A 24,968-nucleotide genomic window follows, 5' to 3' on the forward strand; every position below is an offset into this window, starting at 1 on the left:
ATTTATTGCAATAAATTTCCCTCTGAGTATTGCTTTTGTAGTATCCCACAGGTTTTGGTATGATGTGTCTTTATTTTCATCAGTTTCAAGAAATTTTTTGATTTCCTGTTTGATTTCTTCTTGGATCCATAGGTCATTCAGGAGCCTATTGTTTAGTTTCCATCTATTTATATAGTTTCCAGAGTCTTGCTTGTTATTAATTTCCAGTTTTAGTCTGTTATGGTCTGAAAAGATACTTGGGATGTTTCAATTTATTTAAATTTGCTGAGACTAGATTTGTGGCCTAATATGTGGTCTATCCTGGAGAATGTTCCATGTGCTGATGAGAAGAAAGTATATTCTTTGGTTGTTGGGTGAAAAGTTCTGTATATATCTGACAGGTCTGGTTGGTTTAAGGTGTAGTTTAAATTCGGTGTCTCTTTGTTGATTTGTTGCCTGGAAGATCTGTCCTATACTGGAAGAGGGGTGTTCAGGTCACCCACTATAAATGTATTAGGTCCTATTTCTTTCTTTAAGTCTAAGAGTGTTTGCTTTATGCATCTGAGTGCTCCCATATTCAGTGCATACATATTTATGCTTGTTATGTCTTCTAGCTGGATAGATCCTTTTATCATTATACAGTGGCCTTCTCTGTCTCTTTTTATGTTTTTTGGTTTAAAGTCTATTTTATCCAATATAAGAATAGCTATTCCTGCTCATTTATGGTTTCAATTTGCATGTTATATCCTTTTCCATCCCTTCACCTTTAGTCTCTGTGTGCGTCTACAGATGAGGTGGGTCTCTTGAAGACTGCATATACTTGGGTCTAGCTTTTTAATCCAATCAATCAGTCTGTGTCTTTTGATGGGAAGTTTAATGCATTCACATTTAGGGTAGTTATTGACAAGTATTGTTTAATTCCTGTCATTTAGTTGCTTTTTGTTTAGATGATTCAAATATCTTTTGATCATTACTTCCCCTTTTATTTCTCTTCTTCAGTGTTAGCTGGAAATTTGAGGTGGCATGATTTAGCTTCTTTCTCTTTCTCACTGGCATTTTTGTTTTAACATCAGGTTTTTCTCTTTCTTGTATATTCATGATAGTGAATATTGTTCTTCGGATTCCAGATGCAGGACTCCCTTGAGAAATTCTTACAGGCCTAGTCGTGCAGTAGTGAACTCCCAGAATTTTTGTTTCTCTGAGAAATGCACTATTTCTCCCTCATTTCTTAAGGAGTGCCTTGCTGGGTAAAGAATTCTTGGCTGGCAATTTTTTTCTTTCAGTATTTTGAATATATAATTCCACTTTCTTCTGGCCTGTAGGGTTTCAGTTGAGAAGTCTGCTGTTAGTCTGACAGGGGTTCCCTTATAGGTGACTTGTCATTTTTCTCTTGCTGCTTTTAGAATTCTCTCTTTGTCTTTGAGCTTTGCAAATTTGACGATAATGTTTCTCAGAGAGGATCATTTTGGATTGAATCTGTTTGGCAACCTTTGATCTTCCTGGATCTGAAGGTCTGCATCTCCCCCTACACCTGGGAAGTTTTCTGTTATTGAAGTTTTCAATATCTTTTCCTTTCTCCAGCCCTTCTGAAATACCCACAATTTGGATGCTAGAGCACTTGAGTTTGTCTGCTATCTCTCTTAATTTTTTTTCATATTTTAAATTCTTTCCCTTTTTTTTTTTTTTTTTGGTCTGCCTGGGTTATTTCAGAAAGACCACTTTCGATATCTGAAATTCTTTCTTCTGCTTGCTCTAGCCTGCTGCTCACCTCTCTGTTACGTTTTTTATTTTATTGACTGAGTCTTTCATTTCTAGGAGTCTGCTACACTCTTTTTTTAAGGTATCAATCTCTTTGTAAATTTCCTCCTTCGTGTTCTGGACTTTTTTTCTTGTTTCATTGTGTTCTCTAATTGAGTCTTCTTTTACCTCTTTGATTTTTCTTCAGATCATTGCTCAGAATTCCTTTTCAGACATTTCAAGGATTCCATGTTCTATGGGGTCTGAAATTTGAGCATTACTGTCTTCCTTTGGTGGTGTCATATGTTCTTGTTTTTTTGTAGTTCTAGTATTTTTTTATTGATGTTTGGTCATCTGGTAGAGGACTTGCTTCTTCTACTACTCTGGGGTTATCTATGAGGATAAAGACTTCTTCCTCTATTTTCAGGCTCTACTAGTGACCCTTCTTATATCTATGTAGTCAAGTGAGCAGCAGGTTGCCTTTAGAGTGGCCCTGGCTGGTACTGTGCTGGTGAACTGTCCTTGCAGTGACAGTAGGTGCGGCAGTTGCTATATAACATCACCTTGACTCCTGTTATAGAATCTGTGGCCATAGACTGAGCTCCCAGTACCACATGGATCTCGGCTCACCTCTGCACTTGCTGGGCCTATGGGCGCTTCCCTCTGGGGCCTAGGACTGAGCCCTGGTGCCATGCAGGTCTGAGCTCACCTCAGAGGCTGCTGCAGCTGTTGGCACTTCCCTCTGGGGCCTAAGAGTGAGCCCCAGTGCCACACGGGTCTCCACTCCTTAAACATTCTTTAAGAAAATGATTTCTATTCTTCCAAATCAGGAATAGATATGCTGCAATTCATTTAACTAGTGCCCTATCATCGGACCTCGGGGTTTTTAAAAAATTACTTAAATTAACACTTTAAGTCTTGTACATAAATATTGGTATATATGTGATTATCTTATTAAGGTAAATGTCTAGAAGTAACATTACTGGGGCAAAGTCTATTAAACATATACAGATTTTATCCATAATTTCAACTATCTTTCCAAGGAATATAATTATGCCAAATTGTAATTTACTGGTGTTTATTTCCCTGCATGTTTTATAGCATTAGGTATTTTCAGGGTTTTTTTTTTTTCTTTCAAATCTTAGCCCAATTTTCCAGAGAAAAAGTTATGTCATTGGTTTAATTTTTATTCCTTTCACTATAAAGAAGTCAAGCACTTTTAAACACAATTACTCTTCACTTTTCTGGTGAATTGTCTTTTACATTTCTGTCCAAATTTCTACTTTGGAATTCATCTTTTTTTTCTTTGTAAAAAGCTCTGTATGTTAAATATAAATAACTATGATTGTGTTATATATTTAAAATTATTATTCTGGTGTTTCCTGTGTCTTTGATGGTACTTTTGACATTAAGAAGATTTTCATTTTTATGTTGTCAAACCTATTAATTTTCTGTGTTTGCTTTTATGTTTAAAAATTATTTTCCATTTTGATATCAGAAATTATTTTCCTATGTAAGCTTCAAGTTCTTTTCTCTTTTATAAAGAGCAAGAATCTAGTGTGGATTACTTTTTAATGGTAGGAGAATTTTGTTAATCAATTGTTCTGGCATGTATCACATAACTTTCATTTATTTATTTTATTTAGTTAGTTTAGAATAGACTTTCCTTTCTTTTCTGATTTAAAATTTCACCTTTATTACATACCTTATTTATATACAGATTTATCTCTGGACAGTTCTCTCTCACAGTTTGTCAATCACATGGGATAAAAATGTTTTAAGTATTGTACTTTTATAATGTATTTAAATACCTGATTGTGCAATTCCTCTTAATTCATTTGAATTTTTCAAAGTTGTCTCTGTCGGAATGCAAACTAGTATAGTATAAATGTCAACATTATTGTTAGATAAGGAGAGCTACAGAAGTTTTGAAATGAAGGAGAGCAGACAGGAACTTAGGGAAAATGTGGCACTTTGGCTGGACCCAGAATGATGACTATGATTTGGCTTGGCAGAGAGGAAAGAAAAGGGACATTCCAGACCGGGGCGAATAGCCTGAGCAGCGCCCAGAATACTGAACAAGCAGTGTATAATGGGTGATGGGAGAGTGAGGGTGAAAGGGATCTAACATTTGTGGAATACCTACTGAATGTGAGTCACTATGCTAAGAATCTTATAGGAAAAACTCTGAGGGCAGCTGAATCCTCATACTTTCACTCCTGTGCCAGTGCATGTTCAGTGCCTTGTTTTCAAGCCCTTCCAATTTGGATGCAGAACTCAGTGTTTCTTTGACTTTCTGAGAAACAATTTGCTCACACAAGAACTTTATTGGTCAAAGTAAACCAGTTTCTTGACCTCAACACCATACATTTCAGACCAAAAGATCAGTTGTCATAGGGTGCTATCTGGTGCATTATAGGGTGTTTATCGCTGACTTCTGCCTGCTGGATGCCAGTAGCAATTCTGCTCCCTGATAGGGACAACTAAAACGGTCTCCAGACATTGCCAAATGTCAAACTGGGGACAAAATCAACTCCAGTTCAGAAACACAGATTGCAACAAAGACAGGAAAGTTTACAGGGGGGTTTATATTACACAGTGCACAATATATAATCTCTTTTTGTTTTCCTCCCTGAAGTGCCTTCGTGGTTTTTGCCTTGGATTGATTGTACCCCCCAAACCTTGAATCCCCCCACCCCTGTGATGGTGTTAAGAGGGTGGGAAATCCTATTATGGTAACTTAAAGATGGAGCCTTGAAGAGGTGATTAGATTGCAGGACCATGCTGTAGTGAATGGATTAATAATTGTGGTCAGGGGCATGGTTTGAAGGGCTTTAAAAGGAGATTGAGGAGGTTCATCTCTGCTCTCTCTGCTTCTTGCAATGAGAAGGGTCACTGTCACCACCACCAGATATGTTCCTTGGACTTTGGACTTCCCAGCCTCAGAAACTGTCAGCAATAAATTTCAATTTCTTTATAAAATACCCAGTTCCGTATATTTTGTTATAAGCAACAGAAACAGACTAATACAGTATCTCTACAACTAGGTTTGATTTGCTGTTGTTGCTTGTTTCTTTTTGCTGAATTTATTGCACAGTGTCTCAACCACGGCACTACTGACATTTGGGCCAGATAATTCTCTGTTGTGGGGAGCCTCTCCTATGCATTGTGGGGTGTTTAGTGGTACCCAGGAGATGCCAATGCTACCACCACCACCCCAAGTTGTGACAACCAAATCTGTATCTAGACATTGACAAAATTGTCTCTGGTGGAGGACCGCTGATACAACTATACCAAAGATAGGAAATTTGTAGGGCTTTATTCTATACAATCCATAAGATATAGCTTAGAAACCCTCTATTTTTTTTTTCCCTTTGGAGTCTATCACTATCCTTTCAGTGATGGAGATGCAAGGATTACTCAAAGCCCAAATATTTGAAAGCTATGAGAGGCCCAGAGGGACTACACCAAGCTAACTCCTGCAAGAAAGGAGAAAGCTGGTGCAGCCCTGAGCTCGGTCATGTCTCATCTTCTGTGGTAGTATCCAGACCTTGGCCATGTAGCAAGCTGAATATAGTATTAAAAGAAGTACAGAAAGGAGTGTGTGAACAGGACAGAAAATGATCTCAGTGTTTCCTACTAATGAATCAGGACATCTTTGCTGTTTCCAGCATGTGCTGTTTTCAGCACATAATGTTCCCATTCTGTGCACTTAAGGCTTTTGCCCTTTGTGCATTCCCTATTCTAAACAGGCCCCTGTGTTCCCAAAGGAGCCCCTTCTTGGTTACTATGCAACTGGTTGTTTTGTTTTTCTTATGGTCTCTCAAGGATTCTCCATCTCAGCACTATTGTTTTAGGCCAGATAATTCTTTGTTGTGTGGGACTGTCCATAGATTGCAGGGTGTTTAGCAACTTCTACCCACTAGATGCCAGTAGTTCCTCACCCCCCGCCCAAAGTTGTAGCAACCATTACTGTCTTCAGATATTGTCAAAGGTCTCCTGGGTAGCAAAGTACCCCTGGTTAAGAACCGTTCTTCTGTTTGTTATTAATTTCTAGTTTTAATCCATTGTGGTCTGAGAAGATACATGGGATAATTCCAATTTTTTTGAATTTATTGAGACTTGATTTGTGACCTAATATGTGATCTATCTTGGAGAATGATCCATGTGCTGATGAGAAGAATGAATATTCTGAGGTTGTTGGGTGGAATGTTCTGTAGATATCTGCCAATTCCAATTGGTCTAGAGTCTTGTTTAGATCTTGTGTTTCTCTACTGATTCTTTGCCTAGATGATCTGTCTAATATTGACAGTGGAGTGTTCAGGTCCCCTGCTATTATGGTATTAGTGTCTATTTCCTTCTTTAGGTCTAATAGAGTTTGTTTTATAAATCTGGCTGCTCCAACATTGGGTGCGTACATATTTATGATTGTTATGTCTTCTTGATGGATCAGTCCTTTTATCATTAAGTAGTGTCCCTCATTGTCTCTTTTTATGGTTTTTAGTTTAAAGTCTATTTTGTCAGATATAAGAATAGCCACTCCAGCTCGTTTTTCTTTTCTGTTTGCACGGTAAATCTTTTTCCATCCTTTCACTCTTAGTCTGTGTGAATCTTTATGGGTGAGGTGGGTCTCTTGTAGGCAGCATATAGTTGGGTCCTGCTTTTTGATCCAGTCAGCCAGTCTGTGTCTTTTAATTGGGGAATTTAAGCCTTTAACATTAAGAGTTGTTATTGAAAGGTGTTGATTTATTCCTAGCATTTTATTGGTTGTTTGGTTGTCTTAGGTGTCTTTTGCTCCTTGCTTTCTGATTTACTGTTTGGTTTCTTTGTTTGTTGGTTCCTTAGGTTGTAGATAGTGCACAGAAAGAGAAATACCACATGTTCTCACTTATTGGTGGGAGCTAAAAATTAATATATAAATTCACACACACACATACACACATACACACACAAACCGGGGGGGGGGGAAGAAGATATAACAACCACAATTATTTGAAGTTGATACAACAAACAAACAGAAAGGACATGGTTGGGGGGGAGGGGGGGGGAGAAGGGAGGGAGGTTTTGGTGATGGGGAGCATTAATCAGCTACAATGTATATCGACAAAATAAAATTTAAAAAAAAAAAAAAAAAAAAAAAAAAAAGAACCGTTCTTCTGTCTCTACTTACCTTTCTCCATACACTGGCTCTTCTTTTCAGCCTTTTCTTATAGAAGAAATGCACACTTTTCTTACTCACAGACACTGAGTGATAGTTTTTGTTGTTGTTGTTATTTAGACATGATTGAGTAGGTTACTTATGAATATTAGAAATTATGAGATTAAGCACCTGGTATATGTCATTCAAATGTGTTAACCATTGCTATTAATTTTATCAGGAGATATTGAGCCTATATATAAAACCTTTAAAAGCAGACTTTAAACCTCAAATACCTATGCCTAGAGTGTTTAACTCTTTTTTCCTCTTAATTTCTGACTTATTTGTGTTCACAACTAAGGCAAGCAAGCTGTGGGAAAAGACAGTTGCATTCATTTTTCTCTTTATTTTGCCAGAAATGTTAAGTCTTAACTAATTCCAACGTTTCCATGAAAACTGAATTTTGGAATTTATTTTGCATCATTGTGGCGATATTGTTTGCAATTGTGAGATGTATGTTGCTTCTAAGTAAGGCATAAGAGATGGAATTATAAACAAAATTAGAGTTTTACTAAAATGGGTTCCTATGGCAAGAGTGTCATCTGATTTTTTTATATTTTCCCCAGTAGATGATATATTTCTCTTTCACACTCAATTTTTCCTCTGGTGTGTGTGTATATGTGGTTTTGACCTTTTCAAGACAAATTGAATCAAAAATTAAAAACAAAATATGATGAAAAGAAAAGCAAAGGATAAAAAGAAACCTGCCAGTCACATTACAAAATTACTAAACATGCAGAAAGTATTTCTGATCTTTAAAAAGGGTTTCTTTGTTCAATTTATTACACAAGGGTGCAATTTTCCCTAGATTAGATTATAAGGTGTTAATACAAAGTTGGGGTACACGATTTTACTTATAATATCACAAAATTTTAGAGGTGAAGGAGACCCCCAATTTTTTTAATCTAACCATCCCATTTTATGAGTGGAGAAATTGAGACCTAGAGAAGACAAGTGACCTCCCTGGAATTTCTAATCAGTGGTTAGTGACAGAATTCACGTAAGGATATGATTCCCAGACAGTCAGACACGTGTTCTCTTGGTTACATCTATCAGATAATATAGAACTGTAGAATCTTCTAGAAGATTTAGCACTTATTTTCTAATGAACTAAAAAATAATTCAGGAATGACAGTGGAGATATGTTTAGGGATTACTGTGGCACCAACCATTGGGGGTGCTGGGGAGAGAATATTTTGACTGGAATAAGCTTAATGAAAGCGATGTATGCTGCAATTCAGCGCAACTATTATAAAGCAAGAAAAGCACCATCACTGCCTTCTACCAAGTCTTTAAGACAGATCGACATGGCAGACTATTAAAGAAACAAGATTTTACCAATACATAGCATTCAACTTTTCCCCACAAAGTATCTCACGCTCTCATTTTAAAAACATTTTTTTATTAAAGAACATACACAATATTGAAAGCTTAGAGTTATTTAAGAATCAGTTATGTCTTCAAACTGCCAGTATGTTTCCAATAACTTTCTTATGTATCTTGAATACTGTGTATGTTCAACATGCCTTAAATCTTCCCGTAGCTGGTACAACTTTTCAATGTAAACATAATTCTTCTTGGGTTTTCCTCAAGATTTTCCTGGTCTTTTTTCTGTGTCCCCTTTTTTTGTTTATGGAAGTTGTATCGCTTGGCCATCGCTACAAGATCTTCTGGGACACTCTGATTTGCTCTTTTCAGAATTTGAATCAATTCATTGGCAATCTTTGAATTATCTTGAGTGATAAGGGAAATTGACGTTCCAGTCTTTCCTGCTCGTCCAGTACGTCCTACTCTGTGGATATATTCTTCAATGTTTTGTGGGAAATCATAATTATATACGTGTGTGATATCGTTAACATCAAGTCCTCGGGATACTAAATCAGTTGTAATCAATATCTTCACTTTTCCACTTTTAAAGTCTTCTAATGCTTCCTCTCGATCACATAGCTCTCTGTCACCATGTAGTGATTGCACAGGGAGGCCTTGGATACCAAAATCACTTGATAAGTCATCAACAACAAGTTTTCGGTTGACAAACACTATGACTTTGTCTTTTGGTGACATATTCTCTAGGAATTCTTGGATAAGAGCTCGTTTTTCTGCTTCTGTGGTAACGATTATATTTTGCTTCACTGTGTTTACAGCAACTAGATCCAGAGTGCCAACATAAACAATCATAGGCTCTTTCAAATAAGACTGTGCAAGTCTACGGACAGAATCTGGCCAAGTTGCACTTGTCATAACAGTCTGCCGATCTGGGCGCACATCTAACAAAATTTTCTTAATCTGGTGCTCAAGCCCCAGATGTAGCATTTTATCTGCCTCATCTAAGACCAAGTAGGTTATGCTTCGTAGGTCAACAAACTTATTCATTTGCAGGTCATTCAGTCTTCCAGGAGTTGCAATAATGATATCTACACTTTTGGTAATGCCTTGAATTTGTCCTTCTCTATTTCTACCACCATGTATACAAATACTTTTCAGACCTTTATATGAATATTTAGAACATTCAGCTTCCACCTGAAGAGCTAATTCTCTGGTGGGAGTGAGGACTAGCATGCCAGGTCCATTCCTTTGTTCTCTAGATATCGGTTGACCATCAAGATGAGTAAACCCAGGCATTAAGTAGGACAATGTTTTGCCTGTGCCAGTTTGGGCAACTCCTATAAGATCTACTCCTTTTAAGGCAATGGGCCATGCCTGTGCCTGAATTGGTGTTGGTTTTTGAAAACCCGCCCTTGTTATGCTTTTCATAAGTTCTGTGTACGGACGGAAAGCGTCCTCAAATTCACAAGCTGGATTAGGGATGGGACGCTTCTCACCATCTTTCAAGTCATCACACATTACGTTGTAATTTTCTTTCCTCCACTTGTCTACCTGTTCTTTAGACATGGAGCTTGTAGCTTTGGATTCTGTGTAAAAGTCTTTCTTAATTGGTGGTAAATCTGCCCACTTTCTTTTTTCCCACGCCACGGCTTCTGCCTTAATACGATCCAAATCCATCAATGGCGGAGCTTCTCTGACAACGTTAACTGTGCTTACGTCTCTCCCAACAGGAGGTTGGGACGCAGCATTATCCACATCCATTCTGAACGGTACCTTTCTTGTCTTTTAATAAGAGTATCTATAGCTGCCTTGGCCTTTGCTTTCATATCTTTGCTGCCAAAAATTTTCACTACTGCTTCGCAATCCCCCTTTTTTATCTGTATTTTAGTGTTTGTCGAACGCTGTAGGTCTTTTATTTTTGACCCACCACGACCAATGACTGAGCCAACCAGGTGGTTCTCCAGTCTAAAGCAGAGTGGTGGTTCATGGGAGCCTGCGGCTCTAGGCCCCAAACCGCCTGAGGGGCCATTCCAACTGCTGCCTCTGCCACCTCTGTCATCGCAGCTGGCCCCAGGAGCTCCTGGACTACGCTCTGCCCTCTTCCAGTCCGGGACCCGGGACATTGTAGGGTAGAGGTAGTGTCGGTGCCAGCTTCTGGCCTACATACGGTCAGGAGATGCGAGAAGGTCTGGTCTGCCGCCTCCCACTCTGCAGGCTTTGAAGCGGCTGTTACCTAAGCAACCAGTGTTTGAGGCTGCAGAGGGGAGGGGCGTTGAATGCCTGACCAATCACGGGGCCGGGACTAGTGTGATGTAAGCAGGTGGCTGTGACGTACATTTAAAGAGGCACTCCCTCTCAGGGGCTGACCCTGCCAGCAATTACAGGACCCTGAGAGAGCGCCTTCCTAACTTTTGTGACCTGAGTGTCCAGCTCGCTCTCACTCTCGTCATGATAGTTCTGGCTCAGCTTGGGGGCAACCTTGAAGCAGGCCTTAAATTTGTACACATTGAACTTTTTATAGGCCCATTATTTCCATAGGAGAAAAAAATAGAGTTCTAAAAAATTAACTTATTTGTTTGTATACTTGTGTGTTTATGTGTTTATTTGTTTTGGTACATTTCTTTTGGAGTATCAACAATACTTGGTCTAGAGGAATTCATCACTCCCCTGCCCTCTAGTGTAAATTAAATTATACCATCAATGGTCTCTCAGGTACATACTCAGGGATGGCATTTTGCCTCTGATTTTTCAGCTAAACCCCAGCACTTGTCCAGGCAGTTTCCAGATATTATCACAGGGATGATGGTTAGAAGAGAGGCAGAGTGCGGCCTGAGGGACCTTTGGGGGTGTTTTCAGCGGTTTGTCATTCTTCTCGGTGCCTCTTAATTTTTTCCCTTTCCCTGTGGTTTCATATATTCTGAGATCTTAGCACTAGAAGGTTCTGTAGAAGTCATTTATCAGGTATAATGCAGAAGACAACCTGGCAGCAATCTGGACAGCTGGGCATCCAGCTTCTATTTGAACAATCCCAGAGGCAGGAAGCTCACTTCATTTCAAGGATGTTCATTCTTTTGTGAGGCTGTTTAATGGTCACAGAGATGATGTGCTTCCACTTGCTTCCTTAGATCCTTCTTCTGACTTCTGAAGTTACACAGAATAGATTTCATTCTCCTTGTATCCCTGTGTATGTAAGGACCACTGTCAAATCCCGTTAGGATGTTTGTTCATCAGGGTAACATTTGAGTTTCTTCAACATTTCTTGCTATGACATAGTTTCCCAGATCCACATCATCCTGTTCCCTCTGCTTTGGAAATGTCTCAATGAGGACCTTTTCTTATGCAGCACATAGATCTTAAAAAAAAAAAAAAAAAAAGATCTGCAGAAATGGCCTTACCATAAAAGTACTTTTAGGGCCTCTTCACCGAGCATGGCAGTTCTACTAATTTGACCTAAGATCTCCTGAGACACAAAGCTGTTCGTAGTAACATAATGGGCACTTAAGTCCGTTCTTCTTCATCCTGAACTTACTCTGTTGATTTTTTGTTTTTAATTCGTTTAACTAAATGTAAACTCTATGTTTATCCTTTTATATTCATCCCATTAAGTTTGGTCAATTGACGTAGCCTATTAAGTTTAATTTTAGTGATTATTTTCTCATCCATCATATTATCCCTAGTTTCAAATCTTCTGCCAATTTAATGTTCATGGCTTCTTTCTCTCTTCAGACAAAGATGCTGATTAAAATTTGAACATGGTCCAGTATAAGATAAGAGTCTGTAACACGTTGGGAAAAACTTTCTCTATGTCAGCACTTTTCTGGAAAGAAACTTTTTGAAGAAAGAAAAAAGGGTTCTGTCCAAATATGTTTGGAAAATGCAGCACCATACATTCCCTCTGATAAAGTTATAATGCTTAATAGATAGTCCCAAAGCTCTGATAATTACAAGCATTGAGATAATTAATTTCTTAACTGAAAGTTTCCCAAAGGAATTGGCCAATGGACCTCCTCATCAATTTTTAGAATAAACTTATTCTTTGGAATACTTTCAAATTTACAGAACAGTCACACAGATAGTATAGGGGGGTTCCCATATACCCCTCAACCTGTTTGTTTCTTCTAATCTTATCATCTCACATTACCGTGATCTATTTGTCAAATATAGGAAATCACTATTAGTGTGTTACTATTAACTAAACTAGTGAATTTATACCATCAGTTTTTCAATAATGCATTTATATTGAGATATAAACCCAGAACCATTCCTTGACTTGTGGACAGGGGCTTGTATTCCTTTGCTATAAGGTGACTAGCTTTTACTGTTGTTTTATGTGAGTGATATGGAAGAATAGAAGAAGCCTTGAAAGTGAAGTGAAGGAAGGTCATGTTATTGGGAGAGGGGTAGCTGTAAAATTTGAGTAGAGAGCAGTGCACTTTAAGGTGAAATCCATTGTGGTGAATTACTGGGATCATACAGAACTGATAGGAGACTTTTATGGGTATCGCAAGTACAGAGAGGGATTGTGCCTTCAGTGTCATTCATTACCATCTATGATGGACCTTATCAGTTGGAAAAATTGGTTGTTATCTAATTAAGGGCCACCAGTATAACATTCTTTTCTTCAAGTATCTCTACAGTAGTTTTGTCCCTTGTGTCTGAAATGTTCCCACTCAATATAAACCCCTGTGGCTTATCATGGTGCTTTATTACCATGCTCTTGAAAAAACACAAAAGTGCGATGTTGTCAGATGCTTTCGAGTGAAGTAACTGGCTAAGAGGTTCTTGTTGGGCAGAGAGACAAAGAGTGAAGGGATTGAGTTTCTGGTAAAGGTTAGGTAAAGTTTGTCTCAAGGTAAGAAGAAAGGTGATGTAAGGAATGACAAGAATGTGTTTAAGACAACCCAACGTTTTGTTTAGGGTGGTCCCTAGGACCTTATAGGCAACAGCAAGGTAGTAAAATAATGCAGGCAGTGAATTGAGCTAATTTTCAATAACTCTAATTTCCACAAACTCTCCTATAAATTAGTTAATTCTGCTGGCCTAAAATATTGTAGATGGGATTCCCTTAGAAATAGTGTTTTATTTAATAAACCTTCTTTGATGACCTAAGAAAAACTTGACTTTTTAAATTCTAGTTGGTGTTGATAATTATACTAATTATAGCAGATTTTACATCCATACAGCACTTTACAATTTATAAATACCCTTTTCAGAAATAGTCTTCTTGGGATGATATGTGAGTGTACTTCAAAAAGTTGATAGGAAAATAGAATTAAAATATAAAAGATAATATGAATCTTTTCATGAACCTTTTGAAGACTCTTCATATATCGGGCCATTACTCTGTTCAGAAGATGTGATATATTATGGCAAAAACTACCATGATCATTGCACATACTGGTGTGTTTATTTTGTGCATAGAACCATACTCATACCATAGAGTTGAAAGAAGTTGCAGCGGTGTGGGATAGCAGTCAAGAACACTGGAGCCTAAATAACTGGGTTCAAATCTCACTTCCACCACTTATTTTCTGTGAGTCCTTGAGCAAGTTCCAAACTTATTATGCCTTAGTTTTGCTATCTGTAGAATAGCATGCTAATAGCTATCCCATACACACATAGAGACACATATAAAGATACAGAAGTTGGTTCGTAGTAGGAACTCTCCCAGTGTCAATTATCCATGGTATAGGAATCAAAGGTGTTGAGAGACAACTACGGAGGTCACCAAATGCCTGTCCAAGGATTTCCCCAATAGAATTTCCTCTGGTCCACATCAAAATGAAAAACTAAGGATAATATTTTTCTTTTTCACAAATATAAATTCATTCAATTTAAATTTTTTATTTTATTTTAACATTATGGCCTTTTATTTTTTGTAAAATATCCTTTTAAAAATGGAATGACGATAACAAGTGATTTTAAAAGATTTTTCCTAGGGCAAGAAAGAGTGTAAAACTAGTGCCAGTGGCAAGTTTAGGCTTTGAAATGTTACTGGTATATGAAACCTAAGTACTTATAAGCATTGATCTAGAACATTAGTATGGTCTGAATGTTTGTGTCCCCCCAAATTTCATATGGTGAAACCCTAACCTCCAAGATGATGGTATGAGGAGGTGGGGCCTTTGGGAGGTGTTTAGGTCATGAGGGCAGAGCCCTCATGAATGGGATTAATGCCCTTATAAAAGAGGCTCAAGAGAGACGCCTTGCCCTTTCTGCCATGTGAGGCTACAGTGAAAAGACTGCTGTGAACCAAGAAGCAGGCCCTCACCAAACACTGAGTCTGCTGGTGATTTGATCTTGGACTTCCCAGTCTCCAGAGCTGTGAGAAATACATTTCTACTGTTTATAAGCAACCTAGTCTGTGGTGTTTTCTTATAGCAGCTTGAACAGACTAAGACAATTAGCAAACACAAGTCAGGGTGCTATGAGTTGTTACTCATGGTTACAGGCTGGAGGGAGGTCTGGGTGGATGGAAACTTGAGGTAAAGGCCTATAAGGGAGTTAGGTCTGATCTGTCACTAGAGGAGGTATGAGATGAGAGATAGAAGGATGTTAAACTTTCAGGGGAAAGAAAACGCAATGTGGCCTTGGGGGAAAGTTCAGGGAAGCCTTCCTGCCTTCTCTCCTCCCACCCTCCCTCCAGCTTATGAGTAAGGACTTGCAGTATTTCTCTTTCTGTGCCTGTCTCATTTCACTTAACATTTTTCTTTAAGCTCATTCATGTTGCTGTGAATGGCAAAATTTCATTCTTTTTTATGGCTGAGTAGTATTCTATTGTGTATACCCCATTTTCCCATCCAGTCATCCGCTGATGGACATTTAGGTTGGTTCCATATCTTGTCTATTATAAATAGAGCTGCGATGAACAAGGGAGAGCAGGCATCCCTTTGACATGATGATTTCCATTCTTTTGGGTATACACTCAGTAGTGGCATTGCTGGATCATAGGATAGTTTTATCTGTAGCTGTTTGAGAAACCTCCATACTGTTTTCCATAGTGGCTGTACTAATTTACAGTTCCACCAGCACTGTAGGGGCATTCCGCTTTCTCCATATCCTAGCCGACATTTGGTATTCTCTGTCATTTTGATAATAGCCTGCCTAACTGGGGTGAAAGGATATCTCAATGTGATTTTGATTTACATTTCAGTGATGTTGAGCATTTTTTCATGTACCTGTTGGCCATTTGTATGTCTTCCTTTGAGAAATGCCTATTCAGCTCCTTTGCCCATATTTTAATTGGATTTTTTTGTTTGTTTGTTTTACTGTTAAGTTCTTGTATACTGTTGAGTTCCTCGTATATTCTGGATATTAATCCTTTGTCAGATGTATAATTTGGAAATATTTTCTCCCATTCTGTAGGTTGTGATTTCACTCTGTTGATTGTTTCCTTTGCTGTACAGGAGGAGTTTTTTAGTTTGATATAAACCCATTTGTTTATCTTTTCTTTGGTTGCTTGTACTTTTGAGATCTTTTTCACAAAGTCTTTGTCCAGACCTACATCCTCAAGTGTTTCCTCTCTGTCTTATTTTAGGAGTTTTATGGTTTCAGGTCTAATACTTAAGTCTTTAATCCATTTTGAGTTGATTTTGATATATGGTGAATATATGTATATATATGAGAATAAAATTAGAAATTACCAACAAACAAAACTTTGGAAACTATACAAACTTATAGAAATGAAACAACATGCTCTTGAATGACCAATGAGTCAAAGAAGAAATAAAGCAGGAAATCAAAACAAATTCTTGAAACAAATGAAAACACAAGCACAACTTACCCAAACCTATGGGAAACTGCAAAAGCAGTACTAAGAGGGAAGTTTATTGCAATAAGTGCTTGATTCAAAAGAATAGAAATAAACAACCTAACTTTAAATGTCAAAGAACTAGAAAAACAAGAACAATCTCATCCCAAAAGCAGTAGACAGAAACAAGTAATTAAAATCAGAGAAGAACTAAATGAAATAGAGACCAAAAGAATGGTACAAAAAAATCAACGAAACCAAAGGTTGTGTTTTTTTGAAAAGAAACACAGAATAGACAAGTCATTGGCCAGACTAACTAAAAAAAGAAGAGAGGAGATCCAAATACCAAAAATCAGAAATGAAAAATGAGACATTATGACCAATACCACGGAAATACAGAGAAGAGTTAGAGATTGTTATAAACAAATATGTGCCAACAAATTTGAAAATCTGGAGGGAAGAAATAAACCCAGGGGGTTTCAAGATGGCGGCGGCTGCGGCGGCTGGCGTGGAGTAGCTGAGGTGGAAAAGGCGGCCACTGGGCCTCAGGCAGCCAGGAAACTTGTGGACCTTTCTCTTGCCATCTCTTAAGGGAGGACTGCAGCTGCTGGCCGGTCATGGGGGCTGAACGCCACTCTGCCCCCGGCAGGAGAGGCTGCCTCATTTATAGGCAACAGCTTTGAAGTGTGGAGCAGGAATAGAACTGTTTCTTAGCTGCAAAAGCGAGTCTCGAAACAGGGAACACAGCGCCAGGGCTGCTGTGGATGCAGACAGGACCCCGGAGGCCGGGGCCGCGCTGAAGGCGGCCAACTGCCCTATTCAGGATTCGAGGTTTCAGGCCGGCATTAAAGAAGATTCCTGGGAGCGCCCGAGCCGCGCCGCGACTGAACAGCCCGAGGCGGCAGCAGCCGAGAACACGGAAGATGGCAAACCAGAGACAGAGTGAGCGCTCGACCTGGCACAGCACTGTGAGTGATCCCTGGCACAGATCTGTTCGGGGGGTGGATGCCCACGCGGCTCCCGCCTGCATCACCAGGCCACACACCGCCCCCGGTGCTGCCTCCATTTTCCCAGGTGCGGGCAGCTCCGCCCAGCTCGGCCATCACTGAGCCCTCCCACTTGCTTGGCCTGGCGCGGGGCTTACCGGAGCCTGCGGGCCGGCCTCCTCTCCCTCTCCCTCCGCGGTTCTCTGGCGGGGCTGGTGCCGTGGGGCGTCCCCGGCCAGTGTTGGGAGAGCAAGGAAGTACAGGCGGACCGACTGTCACTCCACCACACCCTGGACTCCGGCGCCCGGTAAACTTCCTGTTACTGGGAGGCAGATACCATCTCTGCGGCCACCAGTTTGGAAAAATGCCTAATGAATTTCTGGTTGGGAATAGTGTGGTAGGAGAGTTCCCAGGTCCGCTTGAACCTGCCAGAGAGCAGGCTGCAGGCGGGCGCTAGACTCGGTTTATACCGGGGGGGATACAAAGGTGAACAAGACCCGAGAAAGATCTACACAATGCTACAAAGGCACCCAGAGAGACCGGTCGTCTGTGCCTAGCAGAAACCTGGTACACTTCCTGGGCGAGGCGGTGCCGAGCAGGGTCTTGAAGGCCCAGCTTACAGACGAGGGTTGCAGAAGACACGCCCCAGCCCAGCACAGTGCGCACAGAGCGGGGAGACGTGCGGCCAGGGAGGCGGAGACTCGACAGAAACCACATACCCAGTGGGGTCGCCACTGCACGATCTAACAGCCTGGGCCAGAGCACACGGAACAGGGTGAAGTCCTGCACAGGAAGTGAAAGCTGAACAGAGATCACACACCCTGTGTTACATGATCCACCAGCCCAGCAGAGTCCAAGCTGACCAGAAAGGTGGCTCCCCGGAAAAGCCCAAGACCCGAGGCAACCACACACACAAGGCACTAGAGGCCAACTGAGCAGTCACGGAGGGAGCCATACCAAATTGGCAATCACAGCAAAATCCTAGTTAGTCATTAGTCTCAAACCGGTGGACTGTGAAACCCCCTGCCACAATGAATAAACACCAAAAAAAAGATACCAGAAATACAAAAAATCAAGAAAGTACACCACCAAAAGTTAATAAATCTCAAACTCTAGATCCTATAGAACAAGAAGCCCTTGAAATAACTGACAAGGAATTTCGAGTGATAATTCTAAGGAAAGTGAATGAGCTACAAGAAAACTCAGCTAGACATCATGATGAAATGAGGAAAAGTATACAGGATCTGAAAGAGGAAATATACAAGGAAATCAATGTCCTGAAAAAAAATGTAGCAGAACTTGCAGAACTGAAGAAGTTATTCAGCGAAATAAAAAACACAACGGAGAGTTTAACCAGCAGGCTTGTCGAAGTTGAAGAGAGAACCTCTGAACTTGAAGATGGGCTGTTTGAAATAACACAAGCAGACAAAAAGAAAGAAAAAAGAATCAAGGACATGGAAGAAAATCTGAGAGAGATATCAGAGAACCTTAAGCGATCAAATATCCGAGTCATGGGTATTCCAGAAGGGGAGGAAAATGGAGATTCCATTGAAAACATATTCAACAAAATAGTGGCAGAAAACTTCCCAGGTATAGGAAAAATCACAGATCTTCAGATCCAGGAAGCTCAACGATCTCCAAATGTATTCAACCCAAAAAGACCTTCTCCAAGACATGTCATAGTCAAATTGGCAAAACTCAGAGACAAAGAGAGAATCTTAAAAGCTGCAAGAGAGAAGCGTCAAATCACCTATAAGGGAGCCCCAATCAGGTTAACATCAGACTTTTCATCACAAACCCTAAAATCTAGAAAGGAATGGGATGATATTTTCAAAATACTAAAAGACAAAGATTGCCAGCCAAGAATACTCTACCCTGCAAGGCTATCCTTCCGAAATGAGGGGCAAATAGTATATTTCTCAGACAAAAAAAAACTGCGGGATTTCACTACCACACGACAACCCCTACAAGAAATCCTCAAGGGAGTACTGGGTTTGGTTCCTAAAAAATAACTACCTCTGCCATTAAAACCCAAGAAAAATTCTAAACCTGCTAGTATAATAAAAATGGCATTCATGAAGAGAAAACAAGCTAACAAAAACACTATCTACAACCTAAGGAACCAACAAACAAAGAAAGCAAACAGTAAATCAGAAAGCAAGGAACAAAAGACACCTAAGACAACCAAACAACCAATAAAATGCTAGGAATAAATCAACACCTTTCAATAACAACTCTTAATGTAAAAGGCTTAAATTCCCCAATCAAAAGACACAGACTGGCTGACTGGATCAAAAAGCAGGACCCAACTATATGCTGCCTACAAGAGACCCACCTCACCCATAAAGATTCACACAGACTAAGAGTGAAAGGTTGGAAAAAGATTTACCATGCAAACAGAAAAGAAAAACGAGCTGGAGTAGCTATTCTTATATCTGACAAAATAGACTTTAAACTAAAAACCATAAAAAGAGACAATGAGGGACACTACTTAATGATAAAAGGACTGATCCATCAAGAAGACATAACAATCATAAATATGTACGCACCCAATGTTGGAGCAGCCAGATTTATAAAACAAACTCTATTAGACCTAAAGAAGGAAATAGACACTAATACCATAATAGCAGGGGACCTGAACACCCCACTGTCAATATTAGACAGATCATCTAGGCAAAGAATCAGTAGAGAAACAAAAGATCTAAACAAGACTCTAGACCAATTGGAATTGGCAGATATCTACAGAACATTCCACCCAACCATCTCAGAATATTCATTCTTCTCATCAGCACATGGATCATTCTCCAGGATAGATCACGTATTAGGTCACAAATCAAGTCTCAATAAATTCAAAAAAATTGGAATTATCCCATGTATCTTCTCAGACCACAATGGATTAAAACTAGAAATTAATAACAAACGAAACTCTGGAAAATATACAAACACATGGAAATTAAACAGCATTCTACTTAATGACATATGGGTCCAAGAAGAAATCAAGCAGGAAATCAAAAAATTTCTTGAAACTAATGAAAACAATGATACATCATACCAAAACCTGTGGGATACTGCAAAAGCAGTATTGAGGGGAAAATTTATTGCATTAAACGCTCACTTCAGAAGAATAGAAAGATGGCAAGTGAACAACCTAACATTTCACCTTAAAGAACTAGAAAAACAAGAACAATCCAAACCTAAAGTTAGCAGACGGAAAGAAATCATTAAGATCAGAGCAGAACTGAATGAAATTGAAAACCAAAAAACCATTCAAAAGATCAACGAATCAAAAAGTTGGTTTTTTGAAAAGATAAATAAAATTGACAAACCATTAGCATGGCTAACAGAAAAAAGAAGAGAGAAGACTCAAATAACAAAAATTAGAAATGAAAAAGGCGATATTACAACTGATTCATCTGAAATACAAGGAATCATTCGAGACTACTATAAACAAGTATACGCAAACAAATTTGAAAATCTGGAGGAAATGGATAAATTTCTAGACACACACAAGCTCCCAAAACTGAACCGTGAAGACGTAGAAAATTTGAACAGACCAATAACAATAAAGGAGATTGAAGCTGTTATCAGAAGGCTCCCAACAAAGAAAAGCCCAGGACCAGATGGATTCACAGCAGAATTTTACCAAACATTCAAACAGGAATTGACACCGATTCTTTACAAACTATTCCAAAAGATTGAAACGGACGCAAATCTCCCAAACTCATTCTATGAAGCAAACATCATCCTGATACCAAAACCAGGTAAAGATATAACCAAAAAAGAAAACTACAGGCCGATATCCTTGATGAATATAGATGCAAAAATCCTCACTAAAATACTAGCAAACAGAATACAGCAACACATACGAAAAATTATTCATCACGATCAAGTGGGATTCATCCCAGGGATGCAAGGTTGGTTCAACCTACGCAAATCAATAAATGTGATACACCATATTAATAAACTCAAACACAAGGACCATATGATCATCTCTATAGATGCTGAAAAAGCATTTGATAAAGTTCAGCACTCATTCTTGACGAAGACCCTCTATAAGTTAGGTATAGAGGGAAAGTATCTCAACATAATTAAAGCCATATATGCCCAACCCACTGCCAATATCATCCTGAATGGGGAAAAGTTGAAAGCTTTTCCTTTAAGAACAGGAACTAGACAAGGATGCCCACTCTCACCACTCCTATTCAACATAGTGTTGGAAGTACTAGCCAGAGCAATCAGAGAAGAGAAGGAAATAAAGGGCATCCAGATTGGAAAAGATGAAGTCAAACTGTCTCTGTTTGCAGATGACATGATCCTATATATCGAACAGCCTTAAACCTCTACAAAAAAACTGTTGGAATTGATACATGATTTCAGCACAGTAGCAGGATACAAAATCAACACACAAAAATCAGTAGCATTTCTTTTCTCCAATAGTGAACATGCAGAAGGAGAAATCAAGAAAGCCTGCCCATTTACAATAGCCACCAAAAAAATAAAATACTTAGGAATTGAGTTAACCAAGGAGGTGAAAAATCTCTATAATGAGAACTACAAACCACTGCTGAGAGAAATTAGAGAGGATACAAGAAGATGGAAAGATATCCCATGCTCTTGGATTGGAAGAATCAACATAGTGAAAATGTCCATACTACCCAAAGTGACATACAAATTCAATGCAATCCCCATCAAAATTCCAAAGACATTTTTCTCAGAAATGGAAAGAACTATTCAGACATTTCTATGGAACACTAAAAGACCACGCATAGCCAAAGCAATGCTCAGCAAAAAAAATAAAGTTGGAGGCATAACACTACCTGACTTTAAGCTATATTACAAAGCTATAATAACCAAAACAGTTTGGTACTGGCATAAAAACAGACACACTGACCAATGTAATACAATAGAGACTCCAGAAATCAACCCACACACTTACTGCCATCTGATCTTTGACAAAGGCACCAAGCCTATTCATTGGGGAAGGGACTGCCTCTTCAGCAAATGGTGCTGGGAGAACTAGATATCCATATGCAGGAGAATGAAACTAGATCCATACCTCTCACCGTATACTAAAATCAACTCAAAATGGATTAAGGATTTAAATATACACCCTGAAACAATAAAACTTCTTAAAGAAAACATAGGAGAAACACTTCAGGAAATAGGACTGGGCACAGACTTCATGAATACGACCCCAAAAGCACGGGCAACCAAAGGAAAAATAAACAAATGGGATTATATCAAACTAAAAAGCTTCTGCACAGCAAAAGAAACAATTAACAGAGTTAAAAGACAACCAACAGAGTGGGAGAAAATATTTGCAAAATATACATCTGACAAAGGATTAATATCCAGAATATATAAGGAACTCAAACAACTTTACAAGAAGAAAACAAGCAACCCAATTAAAAAATGGGCAAAAGAGCTAAGTAGGCATTTCTCTAAGGAAGATATACAAATGGCCAACAGACATATGAAAAAATGCTCAACATCACTCAGCATCCGGGAAATGCAAATCAAAACCACACTGAGATACCATCTAACCCCAGTTAGGATGGCTAAAATCCAAAAGACTCTGAACGATAAATGCTGGCGAGGTTGCGGAGAAAAAGGAACTCTCATACATTGTTGGTGGGACTGCAAAATGGTGCAGCCTCTATGGAAAATGGTATGGAGGTTCCTCAAACAATTGCAGATAGATCTACCATACGACCCAGCTATCCCACTGTTGGGAATATACCCAGAGGAATGGAAATCATCAAGTCGAAGGTATACCTGTTCCCCAATGTTCATCGTAGCACTCTTTACAATAGCCAAGAGTTGGAACCAGCCCAAATGTCCATCATCAGATGAGTGGATACGGAAAATGTGGTACATCTACACAATGGAATACTACTCAGCTATAAAAACGAATGAAATACTGCCATTTGCAACAACATGAATGGACCTTGAGAGAATTATATTAAGTGAAACAAGTCAGGCACAGAAAAAGAAATACCACATGTTCTCACTTATTGGTGGGAGCTAAAAATTAATAAATAAATTCACACACACACACACACACACACACACACAAACCGGGGGGGTGGGAAGAAGATATAACAACCACAATTATTTGAAGTTGATACGACAAGGAAACAGAAAGGACTTTGTTTGGGGGGAGGGGGAAGGGAGAAGGGAGGGAGGTTTTGGTGATGGGGAACAATAATCAGCTACAATGTATATCGACAAAATAAAATTTAAAAAAATAAAATAAAATAAAATAAAGAAAAAAAAAAAGAAAATCTGGAGGAAATGGATAAATTTCTGGACACATATAAACTACCAATACTGAAGCAAGAAGAAGTACTTAAATTGAACAGACCAGTAAGTAATGAGCAATGAGATTGAAGCAATAATCAACACTCTCCCAACAAAGAGAAGCCCAGGACCAGATGGCTTCACTGCTGGATTCTACCAAACCTTTAAAGAGGAATTAACACCGATTCTCCTTAAACTATTCCAAAAAATTGAAACAAAGACCGTTCTCCCAAACTCATTCTGTGAGGCCAGCATCACCATAATACCCAAATCAGACAGAGACATAACAACAACAAAAAAGCTACAGGCTTATATCCTTGATGAACATAGATACAAAAACTATCAACAAGACATTAGCAAACAGAATATAACAGCACATCAGAAAGATTATACACCTTGATCAAGTGGGATTCATGATCAAGTGGGATTATGATCAAGTGGGATTCAACATGTGCAAATCAACAAAAACCATATTATTATCTCAACAGATGCAGAAAAAGCATTTCACAAAATTCAACATCCCTTCATAATAAAGGCTTTCAACAAATTAGGTAAGAAGTAAAGTATCTCAACACAATAAAAGTCATATATGACAAACCTAGTGCCAATGTCATCATGAATCTGGAAATGCAGAAAGCTTTTCCTTTAAGAACAGGAACAAGACAAGGATTTCCATTCTTACCACTCCTATTCAACATAGTACTGAAGCCAATGTAATTTTCTAAAAATAATCACGGTCATTTTATAATCTGTTTTCCCTTATGCTATTAAACATTCTTTTTGCTTTTCTTTTGTTGTGGTTGCACAGTACATTTTTCATTGATTATGAATATTCATGAGATACAAAGCTGACTGTCACTACTCGTGCCCAAAATGTAATGGCTAGATCCATACTGGCAGCATGCCCATTAGTACAAATTGCGATTATACCCAATGTCCCCCACCCAATTATCCCCGACTTCACTACCCAACTCCCTTTCCTCCACTCCACTTTGTATCCCTAGGTACGTTCTCTCCCTCTGCAAGTCCAACACACCACTGTGGTCTTTCTTTGGTTCCTTCTTTCTCTCTTAGCAACCACTTATGAGTGAGTACATGTGGTATTTATCCCTCTGTGCTTTGCTTATTTCACTCAACATATTTCTCCAAGCTCATCTGTGTTGTTGCAAATGGAAGGATTTCATTCTTTTATGGCAGAGTGTTATTCTATAGTATATATATACCACATTTTCCTTATCCAATTATCCATCAATGTACATTTAGGTTGGTTCCATATCTTGGCTATTGTGAACAGAGCTGCAATGAACATGGGCGTGCAGGTATCTCTTCGACATGATGATTTCCATTCCTCTGGTATATACCCAGAAGTGGGATTGCTGGATCATATGGAAGATCAATCTGTAGTTGTCGAGAAAGCTCGATGCTGTTTTCCATAGTGGTTGTACTAATTTACAGTCCCACCAACAGTGTGGAGTGTTCCCTTCTCTCCACATCCTCATGAGCATTTGTTATTCTCCATCTTTTTGGCTATAGCCAGTTTAACTGGAGTGAGTTGGTACTGCAATGTGGTTTTAATTTGCATTTCCCTGATGACTAGTGATGTTGAGCATTTTCTCATGTACCTGTTGACCTTTTGTATGTCTTCCTTTGAAGAATGTATATTCAGTTCCTTCACCCATTTTTTAATTGGGTT

The 24,968-nt window shown here is 39.0% G+C and overlaps 1 pseudogene; it reads right to left on the bottom strand.

Annotated features, from left to right (window-relative positions):
• Positions 1-8,524: 8,524 nt before the first annotated feature.
• LOC134367828 (probable ATP-dependent RNA helicase DDX53) lies at positions 8,525-10,362 on the bottom strand (annotated as a pseudogene).
• Positions 10,363-24,968: the final 14,606 nt, after the last annotated feature.

Source organism: Cynocephalus volans, chromosome X (genome assembly GCF_027409185.1).
Source record: "Cynocephalus volans isolate mCynVol1 chromosome X, mCynVol1.pri, whole genome shotgun sequence".
Taxonomy (NCBI): Eukaryota; Metazoa; Chordata; class Mammalia; order Dermoptera; family Cynocephalidae; genus Cynocephalus; species Cynocephalus volans.